The sequence below is a fragment of the Solanum lycopersicum genome, chromosome 11 (assembly GCF_036512215.1).
Source record: "Solanum lycopersicum chromosome 11, SLM_r2.1".
NCBI classification, from domain to species: Eukaryota; Viridiplantae; Streptophyta; class Magnoliopsida; order Solanales; family Solanaceae; genus Solanum; species Solanum lycopersicum.
In genome coordinates this window covers 14,389,374-14,403,796 of record NC_090810.1, presented here as the reverse complement: position 1 = coordinate 14,403,796, position 14,423 = coordinate 14,389,374, and the positions used below count along the sequence as shown (strand labels likewise).

General features: G+C 32.7%; 1 pseudogene; it reads right to left on the bottom strand.

Annotated features, from left to right (window-relative positions):
- Positions 1-2,485: 2,485 nt before the first annotated feature.
- On the bottom strand, positions 2,486-3,772 carry LOC104644583 (proteinase inhibitor type-2 TR8-like; annotated as a pseudogene).
- Between the last annotated feature and the right edge of the window lie 10,651 nt (positions 3,773-14,423).

The window sequence follows — 14,423 nt, the reverse complement described above, 5'->3', positions numbered from 1 at the left end:
TCTTAAAAATAAAAGGCGTGGAAAAGAAAAATATATGACCCTTAAGCTAGATATAGCTAAAGCTTGTGATCGAGTGAATTTATATTCAAAGATCACTTGCTAAAATGGGTTTCCATGAAACTTCTATTAATTGGATTATGCAATGCATCACCACCTCAACGTATAAATTTAATATTAATGGGGACATGGCAGGAGGAGTGAAACCTACTAGAGGATTAAGGCAAGAAGATTCACTTTCTCCATATCTCTTCCTCTTATGTGCTGAAGGTATCTCTAGACTCTTAAATCATGCGGAATTATGTGAGGATATGCACGGGTTAAGCCTAAAGAGAAGGTCATACAATTAATCACTTATTTGTCGCTAATGACTCATTTATCTTTTGTAAGGCGACTATCCAAAACGCTCAAAAAATCTCTGAAATGTTAATAACTTATGAAAAGTGTTCGGGACAAAAGGCAAACTTCACTAAATCAACTATTTTCTTTAGTAAAAATTGTTCTGATATTGATAAAGATAATATTAGTGAAGTGTTAGGACTACCACAATGGAATAACTTAGGATTATATCTGGGTCTGCCTGCGGTAGTTGGAAGATCTAAGAAAAAAATGCTTGAGCTTATTAAAGATAGGGTAAAATCCAAAATAAAAGGATGGAAAAATAACTTCCTAAGTCCAGCAGGAAAAGAAGTGATGCTTAAATCTGTATTATCTGCAAGTCCATCTTATGCGCTATCATGTTTTCAATTTCCGGATTCCTCATGTAAAGAGATAATGACTATCTTCTTTAATTCTTGGTGGGGGCATGATAAGGATAAGAGAAAAATGCACTTTGAAAAATGGGAGAATCTATGTTTACCTAAGTTTAAAGGGGGAATAGGATTTAGAGATTCAAGGTCGTTTAATCAAGCACTGTTGACAAAGCTTGCTTGGCGAATTTTAACCGAAGAAGAGTCTTTACTTTTTAGAATCCTAAAAAGTAAATATTTTTCACATACTTCCTTCCTTAAAGTCACTTGTTCATCTAATAGTTCTTGGATATGGAAAAACATTATTTGAGGTAGAGATCTCTTACAAAAGGTCATTAGATGTAGGGTAGGCTCTGGAGATTGTATTACAGTGTGGACAGATCCTTGGATTCCTAACTCTAGTGGATTCAAACCTAGTCAGATGCTTGCTCAAATAGATGTCGAGTTGAGAGTGAAAGATCTTATAGAGGAAAATACCCATACATGAAAATTGGATGATCTTCAGAAGTAATTCTGCCCAAATGATTTCCATACAATAGTCTCTATACCTATTTCAACCACAGGCTCTTCCGATAAGATTATTTGGCATCATACCAAGTATAGGAAGTATGAGGTTAAATTATGATACCACTTAGCGAGGGAAATGATTAGGCGTGAACAAGTGAGTGACGAGAGAGCTCAATATAGTAATCAATCTTTCTCAAAAGAATTCTGAAAGTTTTTATGGTCTATGAATATTAAAAACAAGTATAAACATTTTATTCTGAAATGCATTTTGAATGTTTTACCGGTCAACCACATAATTTATAGGAGACTCAGGCATAATTTTGAAGTATAAACAAGTATAAACATTTTATTCTGAAACGATTGACCACATGCTGTTTAGGTGTCCAAGTGCTCAATTAGTTTGGAAAATTTGTCCCATTAATTGGCCTAGCTTAGAATATATTGTGGAGTTTGCTGGTTGGTGGAATGATCTTTTTACAAATGTTAAAAATTATCCTGACTCTATAGAGATGATTAAATTAAGTATTTTTTATTGAAATTGTTGATCCTAAGGATATTGTTAACAAATCTCTTTTTGATTTTCATGAGTATGAAAGCAATTTGATCCCTCCATCTCCCCCTAGAGTTATACCTGCTTGTAATGATGATAGAAATCTAACTATGGCACAAGATGGTATTGTTGTGTTTGCAGATGTTAGTATACATAAGGAAAAGAAACTACAAGCATAGGCATGGCAACTATCGATAGGTATGGAAACCTGTTTCATGCCTTTGGCACCCCGATTCAATATGTTGGGAAATCCATCATTGTTGAAGCGATTGCAATTCGTATGGCGATAGAGAATGCTAAAGAAAAGGGGTGGACAAAAATGCAAATCTTATCAGACATAAAAAAATGTGGTGGATATGATACTACAAAGAACTATATTCTCATGGGAGATAGAGACTACTTGTGAAGATATTTGGAACCTTATGAAGTACTTTGAAGTGGTGAATGTGATGCATATTCCAAGGTTTTGAAATTTGGTAGAACATAATTTAGCAAAATTTTCTATTTTATTAGTACGCAAAGTTGTTTGGCTTTCGACTTTCCTAGATGGACTGTAAGTGATGCGATTGCATCCTTTAACTTTTTGAACCTTTCTATGCATTAATATAGTAGGATGACTGTTAAAAAAAGACAGAAAATTATAGAATATATATCAAACTTAAATAAAAAAGTAGATGCAAGATTTTAAAAATAGAACAAACTAGTGTTCCATGTATTATCAAACATACTTAAGTAGCACAAGCCGTGGTAAAGCTCCACGACCATATTACATGACATATTATTTACCTAGCACAAGTTGCGGTAAAGCTCCACAACAGAAATATAACATCATTGTGCTTTTATTTCATACATAGAGTACCTGCAGATTAAGAAACAAAAATCTTGCTTTTCTGGAGATCATTTTTCCCTGCACTTACATATTCAAACTCTCCTTCACAATTGGAAGTTCCATCTGCACTAAAATAATTACATCCCTTTTTACCTGTACAACAGTTAGTGCATATCCCATTAAGATCAATTTTGTTACTTATTTTAGAATGTGGACAAATTCCATAAGTAATTCTTGGATCACAATTGAAAGGGCAAGCCTTCCCTACATCATTCTTTATCTTGCTTACATAATCAGACTCTCCTTCGCAAATGAAAGTTCCATCAACACTAAAATAATAACATCCTTTTTTACCTGCACAACAGTTAGTACATATTCCACTAAGATCAATTTTGTTACTTATTTTAGAATGTGGACAAATCGCATATGCGATTCGAGGGTCACAATTTCGAGGACAAGGCTTCCCGTGATTATTATCCGCCTCACTTACAAATTTAGATTCTCCTTCACAAATAAAAGTACCATCTGCACTGAAATAGTTGCATCCTTTTTTACCTGCAACAGTTAGTGCATATTCCATTAAGATCAATTTTGTTACTTATTTCAGAACGTGGGCAAATCACATATGCAATTCGAGGGTCACAATTTCGAGGACAATGCTTCTCGAGATTATCATTCACCTCACTTACATATTCAGATTCTCCTTCACAAATAAAAGTTCCATCTGCACTGAAATAATTACATCCCTTTTTACCAGCACAACAGTTGATGCATATTTGATTAATTCTTTTAGTTTGTAAATGTGGGCAAATCCCAAATGCAATTCGAGGGTCACATTGTTCAGTGCGAGCTTTGGCATTTGTATGTTCGACATTGCTCACAAGCAAAATTATTCCTGTCGTACAATATATATAGGCAAATTAATTATGTAGCAACACTGAAATGTTAAAATGTTGCTTGATTGTAAAAGGATTAAGTAAAAAGAAAAAAGAAGAATAGGAAAAAACTTACCAAGTAAAAGGAGGAGAGCAACTTTGTGAATAGCCATATTCTCAAGTGTTACTTTGATTTGCTTTGTTGAGTAAGGAAATGTATTCTCTTCACCTACTTATAACAGATTAGAGACCTAATAGGCCAAAAATGACTTACTTTGTTTCTTTCTAATAATGCACTCATACTAGCTATTAATTTTTTAATTATCTTACATAATTAATTTATTAATTATGTATATGCGTGGCATGCGCTTCCTCGTCTCCCATTAAAAACAGGATACGTTCAATTAGAAAAACTATTATATATAAAATAATTGAAATGGTAAGACAAGCATGCTTTGGAAGGCTTACTTTTTCTTTTTATAATTAAATCTAGGGAAAAATTGTTAGGATCGAATTCACACACACACTTGATGAATGAAGAACACAAGAACTTTCAAGAGAAAGAGATGAGAGATCTAGAGAAAGAAAGAGAAAACCCAATATTTCGTGGTAACACCCCGTGAGTAAACATTCACGGCGGTGGGGTATATTTATATTAATAAATCAGAGTATTTTTAGTTACAGAGAACAAACAGAGAATAAATAGTAAATCCTAACCCCGCCTTCGGATGGGGGGCTCCCGCCCCCCATACCCCCCTGGCAACCTCACCGCGGAGGTTAAACCTCGTAAACAATTATATATTTTAATCAGGCTCCACAACCTAACAAAAATGACGAATTTACCTCCGAACATTAATAAATGATACGTCTATGCTCTTCGTTATACTTTGCATCCATATAAGCTTCTGCCATCCAATTATAGGTACACATATACCCTTCTCACTATCGCAACCCTTATATTTTACACGTATTTTAATCCTATTGAACTATCTATTTGACCGTGTTTTTAACCAATAAACCAACTATCCGTCCCATAATTCAATAGTCACCCAATTTCTCTAGAAGAAATCCTAATTAAAAAACCGAAATTAATTAAGATTTATTGGTTAATATGGATCTTTTTGATTGATGGATTGGAAGACAAACGACATGTGGCTTTTTAGAAGAACAAGAAGCTAATGTCAACCAATTATGTTACCTGTTGAAATGAATCTATCAGGCAACTTAAGTGCTTTACCAAGCCAATCCAGAGCGATCATTTCAAGTTCTGTCGCTGCGGGAGAAGTTATCCAACTAAAGCCCACCATGTTAATCCGGCACTGAGCAGTCCCCCAAAAATCCAGTCACACTACTATTTGAAGGAAAATATGCAAAGTAATCTGGGCTCAAATGCACCAAGATCCAAATTACACACATTAGCACCCAAATTAATTAGGATTCATGGGTTAATTTGGCTCTTTTAATTAGGATTCCTTTTAGAGGAAATTGGATGAGTTATTGAGTTATGGGGCGGATGATTCGTTTATGGGTTAAAAAAAGGGTTACTTTCACATATAGCAAACATAAAATTTATATATGTATGCTATAGCAAAGTTTGCATAATTGCGCTCAATAGCAAACATATATATGTATAATTCACTATACATATACAATTGAAGCGAATTGTAATATTTAAGTGCATAAAATGAGAAAGAGAAAGAGATTTGGGCAAAGAATTGTATAAAACAAAGTGCATAAAACGAAGTATATAAAACAAATTGTATAATAATAAGTGTATAGGACGATTATATATAATTTGAATTTGTATAAAACGAGAAAGGGAGAAACACAAAAGAGACTTGGGCAGGGAATATACAGTTGAATCGTATTGTATAAAACAAGAAAGAGATAAATTATATATAATTTGAAATTGTATAAAACGAGAAAGAGAGAAAGACAAAAGAGACTTGGGCAGAGAAATACTTTTATCGTATAATTGTCAGTGTATAAGACGGAGATATATGTATATGAATGTGTATATACAATTTTCTCTCACTTTATACAATTAGAAACACAATTTGTACAATTTTATTGTATAAAGCGAGAGAGGAAGAGTGGCGAGCGAGGATATGAGGGAGAGAGGGACTGACAAATAGTTTGTTATGCAACACAAATAAATCAAACGGTAGCTACTATATATATTTTATATTATTAGTTTGTCGTTCTATACAATTATCCCTTAAAAAAGAGTGAAACGGGTAGTTCAATTGAATTAAGACACGTGTAAAAAATGAGGGGTCCGTTAGTGAGAGGGGTAATATACACCTATAATTGGACGACAGGGGCTTATGTGGACGCAAAGTATAACGGAGGTCATAGACGTACCATTTATTAAAATTTGGGGGTAAGTCCGTCCCTTCTCCCTTAAATCTAAGGTTTTACAACATTAGTATTTTAAATGTTATTTCTAGGTTTAAATAAATTTTAAGTTTGATATTTTGATTATATGTCATTTTTAGCGAGGTTACTTTTGAAAATTCTAAAAATATGTCATGTTGTAATAGTATGAATCTTAATAGATTTTGGTGTATTTACATGTATCTCAGAATGCATGGACTCAAAATTAGGTGAAATTTGTTCTAGATAGATTCTATCCAAGTGGATTCACATGTATATAAAATACATTTACAAATTTCATGTCCTCACCTTCTCTCATCTCGCTTGTCACTTCTCTTATATCACTTGTGTATTTGAAATGCATCACGCCAGATACATGTATCTCGTGTATCTAATATCCTAGATACAATGTTAATAACACTAAATTTTTTGCTAATGTTATTGAAACAACATCATCGTTTACCATATTTGATTTGAAAATCTTCTCATTTCACTCAATGGGGATGTTCGCCTTTATTTGGAATGAAGATGGATGAACAGGCTCAAGTTCCTGGAACTGATGAAATTCGGGATAAAAATTAAACCGGTCACTATACTGGGGGGTGGGGGTGGGGGTAGGGAAGACATGACCGCGATTTAAGAAAAAAAACCCTTGAAAAGACAAGGAACGAGAGGAATGAATACCTGTAGCAATGCACACAAGCTAATACGAGCCGACCAAAAGAAGCAAGACTTAGATTACCATATACTGGAGACAATCTTCCTAGAGATGGAGAGCCACTTGCCTATGAGGAAGAGGCCCTGAAAGTCCTATCTTTACAGTCAAGTGGCTTTCAACTCCTCCTTTCTTTAATTCACATGCATGTCATAGAATTTCAAGTTTGAAAAAAACAATTAAAAAAGGGCTAGCCCGCTCCAGCCCGCAACTCTTTTATGGTTGAGTTGAGCATTTTCAGGTCCTTCTCTATTTTGCAAGTCTCTAGAGCTCTAGTCTCTCAATGATCATGTACAAAGCTTGGGATGCCAAATTAAAAATTATAACTTTTTGCATATCAATGATCAAATGAAATTGAAAATAAAATAAAAAGTCCTTCCAAATGAGGAGTTGGACCGCCCTAGCAATCAAATTTCTTGACCCACGAGGCTTGAACCGGATGAAGCTGGCTGACCTTTTTTTTTCAACTTGATTTCGGGAAAATACATACAATTAGGACTGTACAAAATCGAACCAAACAACAAATCGAGTCAAATAAAAGACTAGTGATTTTGTTTGACTTGGTTGGATGTTCAGAAACCCCCAACTATATTTGGATTGATATGATTTCAAATAAAAAAAAACAAACTCGAAATCAAATCAATCCGACATTATATATATAATTTTTAAATATTTGTTATACTTTTTCATAGTTTTTATCTTTTAATATATTTATTTCATGTTTGAAAGTTAGAATTCTTAATGATCCAATAAAGAATATAGTCCATACACGTTGTTAATCATAATAACCTTAAATCAAAATCAAATTAATATTAAAGCTAAAGAAAAATCAATTCAACACTAAAAATGACAATAATATTGAATATTTATTTTAGTGTTACATAGGTTTAGGCAATTCAAATATATAATATAATTTTACTTTGTTTTAATATTAAGTCATGTAATTAATACTTATTAAACTTATTTTAGCATGATTTAGTACTTTTAAATTATGATCAATTTCATTATGACTTATTAATTTATAATTTTTGTCTTACGCGATTTGATTATTATTTTTTGTTGGATATTTTAATGTCACCAATCATATAATTTATTGTGTTATTTTCTTAAGAAACAACTTAGACGGTTACATTTATGTAGGACTAAAGAAATATTTGATGTACAAGTAAATTAAATGTTTGTATGAATACAAAACTTGAGAAAAATTAAAAATCCGAAAAAATCCAAAGTTGAAAAATCTGAAATTTTTATTGGTTTGATCTGATTTATAAATTTAAAAATTCAACACAAATATTTTGATTTGATATTTAAAAAATCCAAATTAATCCAATCATGTACACTCCTACGTACAATAATTGGGAATTGATGTTTTTGTTCGCCATTTCGAGTTTGTAGATATGAACTTAGCTATTATTATTAAATTTAGAAATCAATTATAGCCGCTATCTTTTTTGTGAATTATTGTTACAAAATATTACACTTAATCATTTTATATAATTTAACTTTACGCCTAAATGAGACCTGATTCCAATATCACGAAGTTTCTCTGATCGTGTATATGTTGAACTTTGAGTATATAATATTGAAGTATGTTTAAATTTTTATATAATTAAATTTAGAGTGAAACTTAAATATAATATATGTGATTATTTCTTGTATGCTTAATAGTCTAACTTTTATCTCGTTCTTAATTAATACATGAAATTTGATATTCTATGCTCAGAAGCAAAATTAAATGGGGTTTGTGCTTTAGACGAAAATAATAATTTTTCGTAGATTATGTATTTATATTAGAAATTAAATAAATATATATGTATAACTTGTGAATCCCTAACATGTTAGGACCGGAAATAAGCAGGTGTAAACGCGGAAGCTAGCAAAGCAAACCTCGAAAGACCACGAGTAAGAAGACAACGAGAAATATACCAAAAGACACAAAGATTTAACGTGGTTCGGTCAATCGACCTACGTCCACAAAGGAGATGAGCAATCCACTATAAACATGAGAGTACAAAATACAGAGGGAAACAACCTCAATCAATTCACTCGGAATATATGAGAGGTTCACAAATTCTTCATCTAACCAAAACTCTCAAAGCCCTTAAAACTACATTGTGAATGCTAATTAAGTTAGAAGGAACATGCCTCTATTTATAGAGTCCTAAACCTTTTCCTACCAAAAAAAGAATAGTCAATTCAAAACCTTTTCCTAAAAGGAAAACCTATTTATGGTAAGAAATCAGGGCAAATAAAACCCAACATAACAATCGTGATTGATGACTCAATGGTAAGAAATTAGCCGTAAAAATGTTTTCCACACATATGAATGTTGAAGTTAAATAAACAAATAATTTTTTCTCAGAACATCACTTGAATTAAAAAAGAATCCTATAAAACAACCTCTTTAGGCTGCTAAAAAATAGAGGTATGGCAACATCGACTAGAGATAGAGCTAAAAGTATTAAAGGGGTTAGGCCAAGCCGGTCCAATTTATCAAAAATTAAACCTAACTCATCGGGATTTTGGCTATAGAATTGAACACGAATTAGGGATTTTGGATTCAATTGGGCTGGGATAGAATGTGTTTTTTACTAGACTTGTAAGGGGTTGGCCTGATCTAATTTTAGATTAAAATAATATAATAATAAAATATATTTATTATTTAGCTAAAAATATAAATTTTAATGACTACTTATTGTTTAGTTGTAATGAAACTTAGATCATTTTGAGTACTATAACCTTTTTTTTCATAATAAAAATTTTTTCCGTAACATTTAAATTAAAATTTGAATTATTTATTTGATTGCAATTATCTAGTTGACTAATAATTATAAAAAATTGATGTAATTGGTGACTAAGGGTCAAATTCATAAATTATTTAATATTCTATATCACTTGATTCTTGTGTTAATATAAATTAGTGGAATTTAATTTTTTTGGATCATAATTTAAGGGAAGCTAATCATATTTCAGGTAACCACAAAAACAAAACCCTAAATAAGCTTTCATCCTAAATTATGTATTTCAGGTTACCTAACTAATATATATTTGTTTGATGGGATATTATTTTAAAGATTAAGGGACAAATTTTAGCGGATTAATATGGCATAGTGGGTACCAAAATGATTAAGAGTTAATAATAATATGTCGATGAACCAATTATTGCACAAAATATTGATGGATGACAAGGGTAAAGTTGTAATTCCCAACTAATTATCATTTGGCTCAAAAAACTAATTGAGATAGGGGTCACATATTTGATCTTTAAATATTCAATTCATATTTTCATTGTGCATACACAGTTATATATTAAAGTACTAGTGTCTTCTGATCACATGTTTGGTATGTAAGTTTCATATTATTAAGTAAATTAAAAAAATTATATAACTATTTTAAAGTTCTATATTTGAGTTATAAAATTAATTTGTTTTTTTAGTTGGGTATATTAGTATTTAAAGATCCTGGGACAATTTTTAGTGGGTGATTATGGCGAAGTGTAAGCAAAATGATTAAGAGTTAATGATAATATATTGATGAGCCGATATATATATATATATATATATATATATATATATATATATATATATATATATATATATATATAAATTATTTTGTTTCTCTATGTGGATCCCAGGCGCCGTTCCATCTTCACTATTTAAAAGTGTTTTTACTTCAAAAATCATCTTTTATAACTCAAATGTTCGATATTATTTGATTTCAAAATAGCAAAATCTGATAATTATATGCTCTGTAGAGAATAGTAGAAGAAACGTATAACCAAAGAACCCTTCTGCTATCCCAAGATCGTTAATGAAGATCGTAAAATTCAATTAAAGAAGAGGAACCTAGAAAGGAGAATTTGTTTATGGAAGAAGACTCTTTTATTTGGTTGTTCTTAGGTTGCTTGGGTTACTATTGGGTTGATTACAGATGTATAATACCATACCATATTTTTACTAACCTATGAATGATTCTAGATACTACAAAATCTAGACTATTCCATAATTTTCTAAAAATATTTAATTTATCTAGAACATCTACAAGAAAAATCTAGTAATATTATCTTCTACTGTAGATTATCTAGATATTTCTACAACATACTTATCCAAATGACTACAGTAAATTATTCTAGAAACTTTTTTAAAAATCTAGGTTTTTTGTACTTCCATAAAATCATCTTTATTTTTCACACTCCCCTAAAGTGATTCTTTGAAAACTACCCCACACTTGTCGTTGAAGAGCTCAAACGAAACTTTGGACCACGTCTTGGTGAAAATCTAAACAGCTTCTTCCGGACTCCTCTTCCTTTGCCAAATGTTAAAGATTTTTCACTGTCAGATGATCCATGTAAATTATCCCTTTGTTGAGTTTTTGAACGCTCCCTTTCTCTTAGCTTCTAGACAATGGTATTGTCTAGATAAACATTTGTGATAGGTAGTTTAGAACTTCAAGTTTCAAGATTTTGAAATATGCAACTTCATAACAAAAGGAGCTTTCAACTATATAAGCATCCTCATTTGAATTAGTGACAATCTGGTGGTCAATTTTCATCACCAACAAAAGATCCACTGCCATATTCTCTTATCATCTCATCAATAAATATTTTGACAACTTTAAAATTTTCAAAAATAATATCTCTTGTCTTTAAAACTTTCATATGATATTCTTCCTCTATTTGATCTGTACTTTCTCTATCTGCTTCAAGAATTTGCTCTGAGTCATTAGTTGACCTTGATATTGAAGATGATTGACCATATACTTCCGCTTCCAATACGTCTTCCTCGATGCTTTCTTTGTAAAGGTCGCTATTAACGCATGCAGTTTCAGATGTTGCATGTTCAAGATCTTCTTTTGACTTCTTCATTAGCAGCTATCCTACCACCACTAGGAAAATCCTCAAAATTTTCTTGCTTCATGTCGACAACATCTGTTTATTGCTTCTCCACATGATCGACTATATTATATTCTAGATCTTCAAGTCAATTTTATTCAAGATTGATGAAAAACATGACATTTATTTCTCAAGCCTCAGCTACTAAACACTTTTCCAGTCTTTTTCTTCTTCTGTCAATTTTTTGGACATACGACTCTCCGATCCTTGGCTCGACAATATCTTTTTATGTTTGTTACTTCACCACAACTATAACATCCAAGAGGCTTCTTACCATAATAGTTAGAAGGTTCTTACTTGTTTCCAAGCGAGCTTGAATCACCTAAGGTCGTTTGTGCGACATATCTCTTGATTTTTCTTTGATGTTTCTCTTGTTGGCTACAAGAGCACCTCTTTCTGCATTTTTGACAAAATCACTAGCCAACTGCTTTTCTAGTAATTCCCGTGACAACAACAAAATTTTAAATTCTTCTAAGGATGGTTGTTGAGTCCATCCTTGAATCGACGTCGCAAATGAAATATATTCAGGTTTCAATCCACAAATGACTATTCTTCTTATTCGCGCTTCAAAAATAGCTTCCTCTGAATTCAGTAAACATATCTCAAAATATAAGTTCTTAATTATTAAGAAATACTCGGAGATAGAAATATTACCTTGAGTGGTATAAGCCAATTCATTCTCCACTAGTTGCAGATGAGATTCATTCTTGTTGAACAAGCGATCGAGAGTCCTCCATAACTTGTGAGCTTATTTACACTTTATATAATGTGATCAAATAAGCCGGAAGAGATTGTCCTCTTCAAAATGAACTATGTCTTCACATTAACCTGCTTCCACTTCTTGTATATGCTATTGTTTTTCGGTCCGTCAGGAGGATTTGTGCTACTTCCATTACATCCCACAAATCCTTGTCCACAAGGTATGATTTCCATGCATGTTTTCCATACCTTGTAATTGGACTTATTCAACAACTTCATTCCAAGTCCATTACCAATCCCGCTAAATCCATATCGACAAATCAGTTGAGCCTACCACTAACTCGATCTTGAATAAAAATCTGAAATTCAAAGAATTACGATGACTTTGATACCATGTAGAGAATAGCAGAAAAAATATATAATTCGAGAACTCTGTAGACAGTGAAGTTTTATTGATAAATTCATATTAAATTTGGATTAAATCTTAAATCACCATACGTTGACCAAGTCAAATTTCAGGTTGATAAAGTCAGATTAATATCTAAGTTAAAATTGTATGACTTAATTTAAGTACAAATCACTTGGGCCAGTCCATTAAGTTGACAAGATGAGCCCAACTCATGATCTTCAGTCCCAGGGGTCAAAATTGCTCGGACAAAAATATCCTAAAAGCCCTAACTTAAACCTATATAAAGAGAGGTCTTCTTCAGACCAAAAGACACACAAATACATACATACAAAAATACATAATTGCTCTTCAAGGGTGATCTGCAAGTCTTCCGCATACAAAGAAGTCTTCGCTCCAAGTGTTGAGCCGCAAGTATGCTGTTAAAGCAAGAACATTCGTGAAGATAAAAAAAAATAAGAGGATTACATCTTTTATTCAAGATATTATTGTTTGCTTGCTATTTTTCCTTTCATGTTTGCTGTTTTTCAGGGATGAAACTTTAGATGCTTACAAATTGGCACACCTAGTGGGACAAACTTTAACTCTCATCTTTTCTCTTCTAAAATACAAGTTCAAGAACATTGAGATGACTTCTAAGAAGATCAAATCGAAATCTGCATTTGCATCCAAATTTGGATCTACATCCGTATCTGCATTTGCATCTAAATCTGCATCTACATAAAAATCTAGTTTTGCATTTGCATCGAAATCTGCATATTTATCAAAATTTGCATCTGAGTCTGGATTCGCATCTGCTTACGCAAAAACTGATGGATCCAAATTCTACATCGATATGGAAAACATCCTTGATGTTACTGCATGAAACATGGGACCTATCACGAGGAATCAAGCCAAGTTGTTGGGACAACAAGACTCACGAGTGTCGTCCGAATCTACTGCTTCTTTTGGTTTGTCACCAAAATGTGTGTAGTCTCCGGCAAAAGCCGAAAAAGAAGACATCACCGAAATGGTAGAGAGTGTTCTTGCCCAATTGAGCCTATCTACACATGGAAAGCCCTCTGCTTTAGTCGACGATGATGTATTGAGAACTAGATCTATCCCACATAACATGTTTGCATCACATGTTTTGGGAAAATCAACACCATTCTACATCACATACTATGGTAATGCACACGATGATGACTAGCACTTCATCCGTAGAAGAACAACTTGCGAGCATGACAAGAGCTATTAAAGGCTTGACCAAGTACGTTCAAGATCAAGATGCTACAATTGTTAAGCTAACTAATAGGGTGGAAGTCATGATGGATGAAGAATCAAGTCATGTGCCTGGAAAATGTCCACAAGTACAAGAGACTGTCGATCGCCCTTCAAAGCAAAATGAATATGCTAAGAGATCCAAGTTTCCTCTGACGGAACGATCCCAATCAACCAAATCAAGGAGTTCATCATTGGAACCATTAAATACAAGTACGAGGTTGCTACCGAATCCTCCTTTACATATGCAAGGTCATACACTACAAGGATTGATAGCTTAAAAATGCCTGCCGGTTATCAACATCCAAAATTTCAGCTGTTAGATGGTAAGGGAAGTCCATAGCAACATGTGGCACACTTCATTGAAACGTGCAAAAATGCTGGGACATACGACGAATACCTCGTCAAATAATTTGTGCGCTCCCTTAAAGGCAATGCGTTCGATTGGTACACAGACCTTGAGTCTAGTTCCATTGATAGTTGGGAACAAATGTGGCAAGAATTTCTCAACCGCTTCTATAGCACAATACGTACTATACGCATAGTGGAACATGCAAACACACGTCAGC